The sequence below is a fragment of the Dromiciops gliroides genome, chromosome X (assembly GCF_019393635.1).
Source record: "Dromiciops gliroides isolate mDroGli1 chromosome X, mDroGli1.pri, whole genome shotgun sequence".
NCBI lineage: Eukaryota > Metazoa > Chordata > Mammalia > Microbiotheria > Microbiotheriidae > Dromiciops > Dromiciops gliroides.
Genome location: NC_057867.1, coordinates 3,447,073 through 3,463,328, shown reverse-complemented (window position 1 = coordinate 3,463,328; position 16,256 = coordinate 3,447,073). Strand labels below are relative to the sequence as shown.

The following is a 16,256-nucleotide window of genomic DNA, read 5'->3' as shown; positions in this document are numbered from 1 at the left end:
CCCCAATTGATGGATATCCCCTCAATTTTTAATTCTTTGCCATCACAAAAAGAGCTGCTATAAATATTTTTGTACATGTGGGTCCTTTTCCCTTTTTTATGATCTCTTTAGGACATAGACCTAGTAGTGGTATTGCTAGATCAAAGGATATGCACAGTTTTGTTGTCTTTTGAGCATAGTTTCAAATTGCTCTCCAGAATGGTTGGTTCAGTTAACAATTCCACCCGTAGTACAATAGTCCCAGTTTTCCCACATCCTCTCCAACATTTATCTTTTTCCTTTTCTATCATATTAGTCAATCTGATAGGTATGAAGTAGTACTTCAGAGTTGTTTTAATTTGCATTTCTCTAATCAGTAGTGATTTAAAGCATTTTTTCATGACTATAGGTAGTTTTGATTTCTTCATCTGAAAACTGCCTGTTCATATTTTTGACCATTTATCAATTGGGGAAATTATTTATATTCTTATAAATTTGACTCAGTTCTCTACAAATTTGAGAAATGAGGCCTTTATCAGACAGTTGCTATAAAAATTGTTTCCCAGCTTTCTGCTTTCCTTCTAATTTTGGTTGCATTGGTTTTGTTTGTGTAAAAGCTTTTTAGTTTAATATAATCAAAATTATCCATTTTGCATTTTGTAATGGTCTCTATCTCTTGTTTGGTCATAAATTCTTCCCTTCTCCATAGATCTGGCAGGTAAACTATTCCTTGCTCTCTTAATTTGCTTATGGTATCACCTTTTTTGATTAAATCATATATCCAAAAAAATAAATCATATATCCATTTCCTTTTTTTATTTTACAAGATTTTTTTTTCAAATTACATGTAAAGATAGTTTTCAACATTCATTTTTGTCAGATTTTGAATTCCAGGTTTTTCTCTCACCCTCCCTTCTGTCTCCCCTCCCAAGGCCAGCTTGCAATCTGATACAGGTTATACATTATAGTCATGTTAAACATATTTCCACATTAGTCATGTTGTAAGAGAAGAGTCAGAACAAAAGGGAGAAAAAACCACAAGAAAGAAGAAGCAACAACAGTAGTATGCTTCAATATGCATTCAGACTCCATAGTTCTTTCTATGTGGAGAACATTTTCCTTCATGAGTCTTTTGGCATTGTCTTGAATCATATTGCTGAGAAGAACTAAATCTATCACAGTCAATCATCACACAATGTTTTTGATGCTGTGTATAATGTTCTCTTGGTTCTGCTCATTTCACTCAGCATTAATTCATGTAAGTCTATCCGGGTTTTTCTGAAATCTGCCTGCTTATCATTTCTTACAACATAATAATATTCCATTATATTCACATACCACAACTTGTTCAGCTACTCCCCAATTGATGGGCATCCCCTCAGTTTCCAATTCTTTGCCACCACAAAAAGAACATCTATAAATATTTTTGTACATATGGATCCTTTTCCCTTTTTATGATCTCTTTGGGATATAGACCTAGTAGTGGTATAGGTGGGTCAAAGGGTATGCAGTTTTAAAGCCTTTTGGGCATGGTTCCAAATTGCTCTCCAGAATGGTTGGATCAGTTCACAGTTCCACCAACAGTGCATTAGTGTTCCAATTTTACCACATCTTCTCCAACATTTATCATTTTCCTTTTTTGTCACATTAGCTAATTGGATAGGTATGAGGTGGTAGCTCAGAGTAGTTTTTTTTTTTAAGTGAGGCAATTGGGGTTAAGTGACTTGCCCAGGGTCACACAGCTAGTAAGTGTTAAGTGTCTGAGGCCAGATTTGAACTCAGGTAGGTACTCCTGACTCCAGGGCCAGTGCTCTATCCACTGCGCCATCTAGCTGCCCCATGCCATCTAGCTGCCCCGCTCAGAGTAGTTTTAATTTGCATTTCTCTAATCAGCAGTGATTGAGAACATTTTTTCATATGGCTGTAGATAGCTTTAATTTCATCATCTGAAAACTGTTTGTTCATATCCTTTGACCATTTCTCAATTGGAGAATGACTTGTATTCTTATATATTTGATTCAGTTTTCTATATGTTTTAGATATGAGGCCTTTTGGCTGTGAAAATTATTTCCCAGATTTTTGCTTTCCTTCTAATCTTGTTTGCATTGGTTTTATTCGGGCAAAAACTTTTTCATTTAATGTAATCAAAATGATCCATTATGTATTTCATAATGTTCTCTATCTCATTTTCAGTCATAAATTCCCCCTCTCCATAGATCTGACAAGTAAACTATTCCTTCCTTTTCTAATTTGTCTATGACCCTTTATGTCTAGATCTTCTACCCATTTTGACTTTACCTTGGTGTATGGTGTAAGATATTGGTCTACGCCTAGTTTCTGCCATGCTATTTTCCAGTTTTCCCAGCAGTTGTTGTCAAAAAGTGAGTTCTTATCCCAGAGGCTAGAGTCTGGTTTTATCAAACAGGAGATTTCTATATTCCTTTACTGCTGTGTTTTATGTGCCTAACCTGTTCCACTGATCCACCACTCTATTTCTTAGCCAGTACCAAATATTTTTGATGGTTTCTGCTTTATAATAGTTTTAGATCTGGTACAGGTAGGCCACCTTCCTTTGCATTTTTTCATTAATTCCCCTGATATTCTTGATCTTTTGTTATTCTAGATGAATTTTATTATTTTTTCTAGCTCTATGAAATAATTTTTGGTAATTTGGTATGGCACTGAATAAGTAAATTAATTTAGGTAGAATTGTCATTTTTATTATATTAACACAGCCTACCCACGAGCAATTGATATTTTTCCATTTGTTTAGATCTCATTTTATTTGCGTGAAAAGTATTTTGTAGTTGTGTTCATATAGTTCCTGGGTTTCCCTTGGCAGTTAGACTCCCAAATATTTTATATTGTCTACAGTTATTTTAAATGGAATTTCTCTTTCTATCTCTTGCTGCTGGGTTTTGTTGGTCATATATAGAAATACTGATTATTTATGTGGGTTTATTTTATATCCTGCAACTTTGGTAAAGTTGTTAATTGTTTCAAGTAGGTTTTTAGTTGATTCTTTTTTTAATTATAAAAGTATTTTATGGGGCAGCTAGGTGGCGCAGTGTATAGAGCACTGGCCCTGGAATCAGGAGTACCTCAGTTCAAATCCGGCCTCAGACACATAACACTTACTAGCTGTGTGACACTGGGCAAGTCACTTAACCCCAATTGCCTCACTAAAACAAACAAACAAACAAACAAAAGTATTTTATTATTTTCCAGTTACATGTAGAGATAGTTTTCAACATTTGTTTTTATAAGATTTCTAGTTTCAAATTTTTCTTCCTTCCTCCCCCCTCCCCAAGACAGCAAGTAATCTGATATAGGTTATATATGTGCAATAACATTAAACATATTTCTACATTTGTCATATTATAAGAGAAGAATCAGAGCAAAAAGGAAAAACCTCAAAAAAGAAAAACAATAGCACCAAAAACAAAAGAAATAGTATAGTACAATCGGCATCCATATTCCACAGGGTTGTTTTTTTTTTGTTTATTTGGTTTTGTTTGGTTTTTTTGGATTTGGAGAGCATTTTCCATCATGAGTCCTTTGGAACTATCTTGGACCATTGTATTGCTGAGAAGAATCAAGAGTTGTTTTAATTTGCATTTCTCTAATCACTAGTGATTTAGAGCATTTTTTCATATGGTAATGGGTAACTTTGATTTCTTCCTCAGAAAACTGCCTGTTCATATCCTTTGACCATTTCTTAATTGGGGAATGACTTGGATTCTTATAAATTTGATTTAGTTCCTGATATATTTTAGAAATGAGGCCTTTATCAGACGTACTGGCTATAAAAATTGTTTCCCAGTTTTCTGACTCCCTTCTAATTTTGGCTGCATTGCTTCTATTTGTACAAAATCTTTTTAATTTAATGTAATCATCCATTTTGCATTTAATAATATTCTCTATCTCTTGTTTGGTCATAAACTGTTTTCCTTTCCAAAGATCTGAAAGGTAAACTATTCCTTCCTCTCCTAATTTACCTATGGTATTACCTTTTATGTCTAAATCATGTACCCATTTTGACCTTATTTTAGTATAAGGTGTAAGATGTTGGTCTATGCCTAATTTCTGCCATACTATCTTCTAGTTTTCCCAGCAGTTTTTGTCAAATAGTGAGCTTTTATCCTAGAAGCTCGAGTGTTTGGGTTTATCAAACAGTACATTACTAAAGTCATTTACTACTGTGTCTCCTGTGCCTAGCCTATTCCATTGATTCTTATTCTATTTCTTAGCCAGTACCAAATAGTTTTGATGACTACTGCTTTATAGTAGAGCTCCAGATTTGGTACAGCTAACCCACCTTCCTGTGCATTTTTTTTCATTAGTTCCCTTGACATTCTTGACCTTTTGTTTTTCCAGATAAATTTTTTTATTATTTTTTCTAGCTCTATAAAATCATTTTTAGGTAGTCTGATTGGTATGGCACTGAATAGGCAAATTAATTTAGGTAGAATTGTCATTTTTATTATATTAGCTCAGCCTATCCATGAGCAATTGATATTTTTCCAATTATTTAGAGCTGATTTGATTTGTGTGAAAAGTGTTTTGTAATTATGTTCATAGAGTTCCTGGGTTTGTCTTGGCAGGTAGACTCCCAAGTATTTTATATTATCTACCATTACTTTAAATGAAATTTCTCTTTCTATCTCTTGCTGCTGGATTTTGTTGGTCAGGTATAGAAATGCTGATGATTTATGTGGTTTTATTTTATATCCTGCTACTTTGCTAAAGTTGTTAATTGTTTGAAGTAATTTTTTAGTTGATTCTCTAAGTATACCATCATATCATCTGCAAAGAGTGCTAATTTTGTTTCCTCCTTGCTTATTCTAATTCCTTCAGTTTCTTTTTCTTCTCTTATTGCTAAGGCTAACATTTCTAGTACAATATTGAACAATAGTGATGATAATGAACATCCCTGTTTCACCCCTGATGTTATTGGGAATGCTTCTAACTTATCTCCATTACATATAATGCTTGCTGATGGTTTTATATAGATGCTGTTTATCATCAATAGGAATGGTTGCTCTATTTTGTCAAAAGCTTTCTCTGCATCTATTGAGATAATCATATAATTCTGGTTAGTTTTGTTATTGATGTGGTGGATTATGTTGATAGTTTTCCTAATATTGAACCAGCCCTGCATTCCTATATAAATCCCACCTGGTCATAGTGTATTATCCTGGTGATGTAGTGCCATAATCTCTTTCCTAATATTCTATTTAGAATTTTTGCATCAATATTCATTAGGGAGATTGATCTATATTTTTCTTTCTCTTTTTTTGCTCTTCCTGGTTTAGGTATCAGCACCATATTTATCTCATAAGAGGAATTTAGTAGGACTCCACCTATTTTTTCAAATAGTTTGTTTAGTATTGGAATTAATTGTTCTTTACATGTTTGGCAGAATTCAATTGTAAACCCATCTGACCCTGGAGATTTTTTTTTAGAGAGTTCGTTGATGGCTTGTTCAATTTCTTTTTCTAAAATGGTCTTATTTGAGGATTTTATTTCCTCATCTGGGCAATTTACATTTTTGTAAATATTCATTCTTTTCATTGAGATTGTCAAATTTATTGACATATACTTGGACAAAATAGCTCCTAATTATTGCTTTAATTTCCTCTTCATTGGTGGTGAATTCACCCCTTTCATTTTCGATACCAGTAATTTGGTTTTCTTTCTTTCTTTCTTTCTTTCTTTCTTTCTTTCTTTTGGTGAGGCTATTGGGATTAAGTGACTTGCCCAGGGTCACACAGCTAGTAAGTTGGCAAGTGTCTGAGGCCGGACTTGAACTCAGGTCCTCCTGACTCCAGGGCCAATGCTCTATCCACTGCACCACCTAGCTGCCCCTTTCTTTTTGTAATCAAATTAACCAGAGGTTTATCTATTTTATTTGTTTTTTGATAGAACCAGATCTTAGTTTTCTTTATTAATTCTATAGTTTTCTTACTTTCAATTTTATTAATTTCTCCTTTAATTTTCAGAATTTCTCATTTGGTATTTAATTGGGGGTTTTAAATTTGTTCTTTTTCTAGCTTTTTTAGTTGCATGCCCAGTTCATTGATCTCTTTCTTTGTTTTATTCATGCAGGCATTTAGAGTTATAAAATTTCCCCAAACAACTTCTTTGGCTGCATCCCATAAGTTTTGGTATTTTGTTTCATTGTTATCATTCTCTTGGATTAAATTTTTTATTGTTCCTATGATTTGTTGTTTGACCACTCATTCTTTTTTTTTTTGACCACTCATTCTTTAAGATGTGATTATTTAGTTTCCAATTCATTTTTAGTCTATCTTTCCATGGTCCTTTATTACACATAATTTTTGTTGTATCATGATCTAAAAATTATGTATTTACTATTTCTGCCTTTCTGCATTTGGCTGTGAGTGTTTTATGCCCTAATACATGCTCAATTCTATTCACCTCCTTAACTTCTTTCTTATTAATTTTGTAGTTATATTTATCTAGTTGTGAGAGGAAGAGATTGAGGTCCCTAACTAATATAGTTTCACTATTTCTTTCTTCCTGTAGGTCACTTAACTTCTTCTCTAAGAATCTGGATGCTGTACCATTTGATACATATATGTTTAGTATTGATATTACTTCATTGTATGTTACCTTTTAGCAAGATGTAGTTTCCTTCCTTATCTCTTTTAATTAAGTCTGTTTTTGCTTTTACTTTGTCTGAGATAAGGATTGCCAACCCCTGGTTTTTTTACTTCAACTGATGCATAATATATTCTGCTCCAGGCTTTTACATTTCCTCTGTGTGTATCTTTCTGCTTCAAATGTGTTTCTTGTAAACATCTTGTAGGGTACAGTTTTTAATCCATTCTGTTATCTGCTTCCATTTTATGGGAGAGTTCATCCCATTCACATTCACAGTTATTATTACTAACTGCGTATTTCCCTACCTCCTTTTTTCCCCCTTGTTTATACTTTTCTCTTTCCTTTCCCTTTGTTCCTTCTCACTAGTGTTTTACTTCTGAACACCACTCCCTCAGTCTACTCTCCCTTCTATCAGCCTCACCTCCCTTTTGTCCTTTCCTTTTTTGCCTCCTAGCTTTGCCCTCCGTTCTGTCAGCCACACTTCCCTTTTTCTTTCCCCTTTTGCCTCCTAGTTTTACCTTCCCTTCTATCAGCACCCCACCCTTTTCTTTCCCCTTTCCCCTCTTACTTCCCTATAGGGTAAGATAAATGAAGTGTGGATGTCATTCCCTCCCTGAGCCAAATCAGATGAAAGTAAGGTCAAGAAGTCTTTTGTGCCTCTTCATGTGATGTGTTTAACCCCATTCTTCCTTCCCTTTTCTCCCAGTATAATCCTTTTTGTCACCCCTTAAGGTTTTTTTTAATATCATCACATCAAAATCAACTTGTACCCACACCCTCTGTCTATGTGTACTGCTCTTATCTGTCCCAATAAAGATACAGTTCTCAAAAGTCAGAAGTATCTTCTTCCTGTGTAGGGATGTAAACATTTCAACTTTATTGAATAACATGTTTTACCTTTTTATGCTTCTTTTGAGTCTTGTATTTGTAGATTGAATTTTCTGTTCAGTTCTGGGCTTTTCATTAGGAAAGTTTTAAAGTCCCCCATTTCATTGAATGTCCATCTTTTCCCCTGAAAGATTATGATTAATTTTGCTGGATATTACATTCTTGGTTGTAATACAAGTTGCTTTGTTCTCTGGAATATCATATTCCAAGCCCTCTGATTTTTTAATTTTGAAACTGCTAGGTCCTGTGTGATCCTGATTGTTGCTCCTTGATATTTAAATTGATTCTTTCTGTCTGCTTGATGTATTTTCTCCTTTATGTGATAATTCTGGAATTTGGCTATGATATTCCTTGGAGTTTTCCTTTTGAGGTCTCTTTCAGGAGGCAATTGGTGGATCCATCTGCCCAATTCTGATGCTTTTTTAAAAATTATAAAAGCATTTTATTATTTTCCAGTTACATATAAAGATAGTTTTCAACATTTGTTTCTAGTTTCAAATTTTTCTCCCTCCCTCCCCCCTCCCCAAGACAGCAAGTAATCTGATAAATGTTATATATGTACAATCAAATTAAACATATTTCTGCATTAGTCTTGCTGTGAAAGACAAATCAGAGCAAAAAGGAAAAACCTCAAAAAAGAAAAACAACAGCACCAAAAAGAAAAGAAATACTATGGTTCAGTCTACATCCATATTCCACAGTTCTTTTTTTTCTGGATTTGGAGAAAATTTTCCACGATGAGTCCTTTGGAACTTTGTACCATTGTATTGCTGAGAAGAATCAAGTCTATCACAGTTGATCAACATATAATTCCCAATTCTGATTCTTAAGGAATTATTTTCTCCAGTGAGCTTTTGCACCTCTCTTTCTATTTGGCCAATTGCATTTTTTAATGAGTTGTTTTCCTCAGTCAATTTTTGTCCTTTTTCCAAGCTATTGACTCTCTCTTGCATAACTCTCATTTCTTTTCCCAATTTTTCTTCTACCTCTCTTATTTGGTTTATAAAATCCTTTTTGACTTCTTCCTAGAGGGCTTTTTGGTCTTGAGACCAATTCCTCTTCCCCTTTGACATAGTTGGCCTCCTCTGAGTTTATGTTTTGATCTTCCCTGTCATCATAGTAATTTTCTATGGTAAGGGTTCTTTTCTATTTCTTATTCATATTTTAGCCTCTTTCGTGCTTTTTAAAGTTGAGTTCTGTTCCTGAGGTACAGCATGCACTGTCTCAAGCTACTTTTGCTGGAGGCCAGGAGCCCAGCACTGGAGTGGCCCAGCCTAGTTGGACCTCTTGGGTAGTAGATACCCCAACTGGCAGATTGCCTTCTGAGTTGGGGCTGGCCACCTCACAACTGTCCTGCTGTACCATTAGCTTGCTGAGCTAGGACCAAAGGTCCTTAGCTGCTGATCTATACTATGGCTAAGAGCCTTTTGCTGGCTTGCCCAGACACCCTCTGCACTGAGCTTTTACCCAGCTGAGACAGACCTTTCCTGAAGACTTTCTAGGTTATCTTAAGTCAGAAGGTAGTTTTATTCCATCTTTTTGCAGGTTTTGCAACTCCATATTCTGTTGAGAGGCTTAATTTAACATTGTTTCTTAGGGAAATTTGGGAGAGCTCAGACAGCTTCCTGACTTCACTCCACCATCTTGGCTCTACCTCCGGAACTCCCCATATACCTGTTTCAACCTTATCTTTGTTTATGGTATGAGATGTTGGTCTATACCTAGTTTCTGCCAGCAAGTTTTGTCAAAAGGTGATTTCTTGACCTGAAAGCTTGGATCTTTGCATTTATCAAGTACTAGATGACTATGGTCATTTACTATTGTGTATTGTATACCTAATCTATTCCACTGATCTACCACCCTATTTCTTATGCAGTATCATATTCTTTTGATGACTACAGCTTTGTCATACAGCTTTTGTTCTTCCAGATGAATTTTGTCATCATTTTTTCTAGCTCTATAAAATATTTTTGGTTGTTTGATTGTTATGGCATTGAATAACTTAATTAATGTAGGTAAAATTGTCATTTTCATTATATTAGCTCAGTCTACTCATGAGCATTGATATTTTTTCCAGTTGTTTAGATCTGACTTTATTTGTGTGAAAAGTGTTTTGTAATTTTGTTCATATAATTTTGTTCCTGGATTTCCCTTGGCAGGTAGATTCCCAAACATTTTATGTTGTCTACAGTTATTTTAAATAGAATTTCTCTATCTCTTGCTTCTTGGCTTTGTTGGTAATATATAGAAATGCTGATGATTTATGTGGGTTTATTTGATATCCTGCAGCTTTGCTAAAGTTGTTAATTATTTCAAGCAGTTTTTTAGTTGATTCTCTAGGATTCTCTAAGTATACCATACTATCATTTGCAAAGAGTGATAGTTTTGTTTCCTCATTGCTTATTCTAATTCTTTCAATTTCTTTTTCTTCTCTTATTTCTAAATCTAACATTTCTAATACAGTATTGAATAATAGCAGTGATAATGGGCCTCCTTGTTTCACCCCTGATCTTATTGGGAAGGCTTCTAGCTTATCTCTATTACAGATAATGCTTGCTAATAGTTTTAGATACATAGTACTTATCATTTTAAGGAAAGCTCTATTTATTCCTATGCTCTCCAGTGTTTTTTTTAACAGGAATGGGTGCTGTATTTTGTCAAAAGCTTTTTCTATATCTATTAATATAATTATGTGATTTCTGTTGGTTTTGTTATTGATGTGATGGTTTTCCTAAAATTGAACTAGCCCTGCATTCCTGGTATAAATCCTGCCTAGTCATAGTATAGTATCCTCATGACAAATTGCTGTAATCTCCTTGCTAATATTTTATTTAAATTTTTGCATTAATATTCATTAGGAAGATTAGTCTATCATTTTCTTTCTCTGTTTTGGTTCTTCCTGGTTTATGTATCAGCACCACATTTGTGTCATAAAAGGAATTTCGTAGGACTCCTTCACCTATTTTCCCAAATAGTTTACACAGTATTGAAATTAATGGTTCCTTAAATGTTTGGTAGAATACGGGGCAGCTAGGTGTTACAGTGGATAAAGCACCAGCCTTGGATTTAGGAGGACCTGAGTTCAAATCCAGCCTCAGGCACTTGATGCTTACTAGCTGTGTAACCCTGGGCGAGTCACTTTATCCTCATTGCCCTGCAAAAAAAAAAATGTTTGGTAGAATTCACTTGAGATTCTTTCTTAGGGTATTCATTGATGACTTGATCAATCTTTTTTTCTAAAATGTAGTTATGGGGCAGCTAAGTGGTATAGTGGATAAAGCACCCACCCTGGATTCAGGAGGACCTGAGTTCAAATCTGGCTTCAGACACTTCATACTTACTAGCTGTGTGACCCTGGGCAAGTCACCTAACTCTCATTGTCCCACAAAAAAATAAAATAAAATGTAGTTATTTAAGTATTCTATTTCCTCTTCTGTTATTCTGAGAAACTTATATTTTTGACAGATGTACTTGATAATGTACTTGTAATTCTTCTCTGTGAGTGAAAGTTACAAGGCTACAGCTCAAACACTAAAAACAGAAATATAGACACATAAACTCTTAGCCAGAGATGATTGAAGGTTAGAATCCGAAGTTTTAGGTTGAGGAAAGAGTCAAAATCTCAACTTATAGTTTCTCAGGAAAGGCCCTCTTTGTAGGTGACAGGCCCTATTTCTAGCTGACAAAGTTTCACCTGTTGAGCACTCAAAAAAGGAGGTTCCTGGGAGACCCTAAGGCAGACTTGTCTCTTTTCCTCTAAAGTCCCTTCTTGATCACCAACTGTGACGATCAAAAAATTCCAAGAGGGGGCAGCTAGGTGGCGCAGTGGATAAAGCACTGGCCTTAGATTCAGGAGGACCTGAGTTCAAATCCGGCCTCAGACACTTGACACTTACTAGCTGTGTGACCCTGGGCAAGTCACTTAACCCCAATTGCCTCACCAAAAAAAAAAAAAAATTCCAAGAGACATAGTCTAAGAGACATCTGGTTAATTTAATCATTTTAATAATAAGGCCAACATGTTTTTAATAAAAGCATGGTCATTCATTTGGCTGTCACTCTTAGACCAAAGATCCCTAATGGCAATGGGCTCACAGTTTATATGGCTTTCAAAGAGTAGGTATTGGGGAGGGAGGATCAGGGATCAAAAATGGGAGGTGGGCTATTATTAAAATGAGAGTCTCTGGGGTCCATGATTTGAATTACCTAAATCTTGACTTAGGGAGACTTTATCAATTTCCATATCACCTGTCTAACAAAAGAAAAAATCAACACTTCCCAGACCAGTCTTAGCAAAGACAATGAACAAGAAAGTACCCATTAGCCTAAAATTATAGCTTCTTTTACTTCTGATTAGATCTTGGCCTGAATACATCTTTAGGAGAGATTTCCCAAACTGGTTGATTTCTGGATGAGAAAGCAGAAAAGGGCAAAAACCTTGGTCTAAATACAACAATACAAAAGGGAAATATTCATTTCTCACAAGACACTCTATTTCTGGGCCTTGTCAGATTAAAGGAAATTATGAGGCAAAAAAAGAATCCTTCAATGATATCTTTATCTCTCCCACAAAATTACAACAAGATGACCAGTATATGACCAAGTGAGAAGATGACACTTTATCTTTTCTTTGGGTAGAGCCAATAGAACAGCAACAAGATAATGGGCTGGAAGAGGAGGATATTCTCATTCTCTCTTTCTCTCCCCATCCCGTCTCCCTCTCCCCATCTCCTGTCTCCCTCTCCCCATCTCCCCCCTTCCTCCCCCTCTCTCCTCCCTCCCCCTCTCTTCTCTCTCCTCTCCCTCCCTCCCTTCTCCCCCCTCTCTCTTCTCTCTCCCCACTTCACTCCCTCCTACTTTGCAGGTCCAGCTAGGAGAAGTGTAGCTGTGAAGAAAGTACCAGAAGACCTGAATGAAGAGACTCTATTTCAGGGCCTTGTCACAAGATTGGAGGAAATTATGAGGTGGGATAGAGTGTCACCCATATTTCTCTCCCTCTCCACCACAAAAATTGCAGAAAAGGGCTGACCAGTGTGAGCAAGTGAAAAGGCTCTTTCTCTTTTTCAAGCTTAGGCCAATAGGCAAACAGCAAAGAGGAAATTATGAGGTGGGATAGGGTCTCTCACCCATATTTCTGTCTCCCTCTCTACCACAAAACTACAGGGAAGGGATGATTATCTTTAATAATGGGCTGGAAGAGGAAGATTCTCTGTCTCTGTCTCTCTCTTCCCCTTCCTCTACCTCTTACCCCCAACCAGCAGGTCCAGTTGGCAGAAGCCAGCCTATAAAGAGAAAACCAGAAGACAGGTATGATAAGACCCTCTTTATTTCTGGGCATTGTCTTATAAGAGAACAAATTGGGGCAGCTAGGTGGCACAGTGGATAGAGCACCGGCCCTGGAGTCAGGAGTACCTGAGTTCAAATCCGGCCTCAGACACTTAACACTTACTAGCTGTGTGACCCTGGGCAACTCACTTAACCCCAATTGCCTCGCCAGAGAGAGAGAGAGAGAGAGAGAGAGAGAGAGAGAGAGAGAGAGAGAGAACAAATTAGGAGAGGAGGAAAAATTTCTCACCCATGTCCCTCTGTCTCTCCCACAAAACTACAGTAAAGATATGACCAATGTTTAACCAAGGAAGAAAACGCTTTTGCATTTCCAGGATCTGGCCAACAGAACTAAAGCAAGGGTTATAATCAGCAAGAAAAGGATAATATTTTCCATCTCCCTCTCTCCTGCTCTCCCATGCTCTCTCATTCACTCTCCTCTCCCTCTCTCTCTCTCTCTCTCTCTCCCCCTCCCTTTTCTCTCTCTCCCTCCCTCTCTTCTCTCTCTTCTCTCTCTCTCTCTCTCTCTCTCTCTCTCTCTCTCTCTCTCTCTCTCTCTCTCTCTCTCTCTCTCTCTCTCTCCCTCCCTCCCTCCCTCCCTCCCTCCCTCCCTCCAGAAGAGATATGACCAGTGTGTGAATAGAGGGCAAGAGAGGGAAGGGGAAGACTCAGTTTTCCAGGGTCAGACCAATAGGACCACAGCAAAAAGATAATGGGCTGGAAGATGGTTTCTCTCTTTCCTCCTCTCCGTTTCTTTTTCTTTTTCTCTTCCTCTTCTACTTCTTTCTTTTTCTCTTCCTCCTGCTTCCCAGGCCCCAGCTAACAGAAGCCTGAGTGAAGAGAGTGCTAGACCTGAATGAAGAAACTCTCTTTATTTCAGGGCCTTGTCACAAGATTGAAGGAAAAGCTGGGGTGGGATAGGGTCTCTCACCCATATTTCTCTCTCCCTCTCTACCACAAAACTACAGGGAAGGGATGACCAGTGTGAGCAAGGGAGATGTCTCTTGTCCAAGCTTAGGCCAATAAGTCAACAGAAAAGAGATAACAGACTGGAAGAGGAAGATTCTATCTCTCTGTCTCTGTGTGTCTCTATCTCTCTGACTCTCTCTAGCAAAGAGATGATCAGGGTAAGGGGTGGGGGGCGGAGATAAACACTCTCTTTTTTCCACAGTCAGAAAAACAGGACCAAAACAAGAAGATACCGGGCTGGAAGAAGAAAATTCTATCCCTCCCTCCGTCTCTCTCTCTCTCTCTCTCTCTCTCTCTCTCTCTCTCTCTCTCTCTCTCTCTCTCTCCTCTTTCTATCTCTCTGTCTCCCTCCCTCTCTCCTCTCCTCTCTCTCCTCTCTCTTCAGAAGAGAGATGACCAGTGTGTGAAGAGAGAGGGTAAGAGAGGGAAATGGTAAACTCTCTATTTTCCAGGGTCAGACCACTAGGATCACAGCAAAAAGATAATAAGCTGGAAGAGGAAGATTCTATATCTGTCTCTCTGTCTCCCTGTCTCCCTTCTTCCTTCCCTCCCTCCCTCTCTCCCTGTCTGTCTCTCTCTCTGTCTTTCTGTCTCTCTTCCCCTTCCTCTACCTCTTATGCCCAACCACCAGGCTCAGTTGACAGAAGCCAGCCTATACCAGAACACAGGTACGGATGAGACCCTCTTTAGTTCTGGGCACTGTCATTATATGGGAGGAAATCAAGAGAAAAGAAAGAATTTCTCACCTATATCTCTGTGTCTCCCACAAAACTACAGTAAAGAGATGACCAATGGTTGGCCAAGAAAGAAGACAATTTCACATTTCCATGACCCAACCAATAGGACTAAAGCAAGGAGATAATCAGTGAAAAGAGGATAATAGATTCCATCTCATTCTCTCCCTCCTTTCCTCTCTCCCTCTCGATCCCTCTCTTTCCCTCTCCCCTCCCTATTCCTCTTTTTCATCCTTTTTACCTTCCCTCTCCTTGGAAGGACCACCTTATCAGAAGCCTGGCTATGAAATAAGTATCAGATGCTAGGTGTGAGGAGACCCTCTTTATTTCAGGTCCTTGTCACCAAATTGGAGGAAATTATGTATTGGGACAGAGGCTGCCACCCATCTGTGTGTGTGTGTGTGTGTGTGTGTGTGTAAGTGAGTGTATCTCTGTCTCTCTCTAGCAAAAAGATAACCAGCATATAAATATGGGGGAGTGGGGAGAAGATAAAGACTCTGTCTTTTCCAGGGTTAGATCAACAGGATAAAACAAGGAGATAACTGGTTGGAAGAGTATTTCTTTCTTTCCTCTCTAAGTTAGTGTGTGTCTCTCTCTGTCTCTCTCTCCATTTTGTTCCTCTTCCATTTCCCTACCTGAGCAAGCCCATCTCGCAGAAACCTGACTGTAAAGAGAGTTCAAGAGGATAAGTAGGGGAAACCCTCTTTGTTTGTATACCTTATCTCCATATTGGAAGAAATTATGAATTGGGGCACACACTTCCCCTCCATCTCTCTCTCTTCTTTCTTTTCTGACTATTCTCTCTCTCTTCTTTCTCTTCAAAAGAGAGATGACCAGTATGTGAATAGAGGGTAGGAGACAGAAGAAGACTCCCTCTTTTCCAGAGTCAGAACAACAGGACCAAAACAAGGAGATAATAGGCTGGAAGATTTTTCTCTCTCCTCTATGTCTGTCCGTGTGTGTGTGTGTGTGTGTGTGTGTGTGTGTGTCCCTACCTCTTTCTTTTTCACTTCTTTCTTTTGTTCCTCTTCCTCTTCCCTATCCTGGGCATGCCATCCAATCTAGCAGAAGTCTGACTGTGGAAAGTGTTCAAGAAGACAAGTAGGGGAGATCTAATTTGTTTGTGGGCCTTGTCACATATTGGAGGAAATTATTAATTGTAATTGAGGTTGCCAACCATCCATCCATCTCTCCCTCTCTCTGTCTCTCCCTCCCCAAAAGAGAGATGGCCAGTGTGTGAATAGAGGGTAGGAGAGGGAAGGGGGAGACTCTGTTTTCACAGATCAGACCAATAGAACCATAGCAGAAAGATAATAGGCTGGAAGAGGGATATTCTCTCCCTCTCCCTGTTTCTCTTTCTTTTTCTCTTGTTCTTTCACTTCTTTTTTCTCTTCCTCTTCCTTCTGCTTCTCAGGCCCAAGCTAGTGGAGACCTGACTGTGAAGAGAGTACTAGATCTGAATGAAGAGACTCTCTTTATTTCAGGGCCTTATTACAAGATTGAAGGAAAAGATGAGGTGGAATAGAATCTCTCACCCATATTCCTCTCTCTCCTTCTCTACCACAAAACTATAGCAAAGGGATGACCAGTGTGAGCAAGGAAGAAGACTGTCTCTTGTCCAGGCTTGGGCCAATAGCTCAACAGCAAAGAGATCACAGGCTGGAAGAGGAAGATTCTATCTCTGTCTCTGTCTCTCTCTGTGTCTGTGTCTGTCTGTCTGTCTGTCTGTCTTCC

General features: G+C 37.8%; 1 protein-coding gene across 5 annotated transcripts in view; it reads left to right on the top strand.

Annotated features, from left to right (window-relative positions):
- The window catches only part of CXCR3 (C-X-C motif chemokine receptor 3), a 71,473-nt gene that overhangs the window by 32,669 nt on the left and 22,548 nt on the right, over positions 1–16,256 (top strand). For all 5 annotated transcript variants that reach the window (XR_006353843.1, XM_043973851.1, XM_043973855.1 and 2 more), the window contains 2 exons: positions 12,359–12,458; positions 12,753–12,801. The gene's annotated coding sequence lies outside the window, so the exon portion shown is untranslated. The remainder of the gene's footprint in view (positions 1–12,358; positions 12,459–12,752; positions 12,802–16,256) is intronic.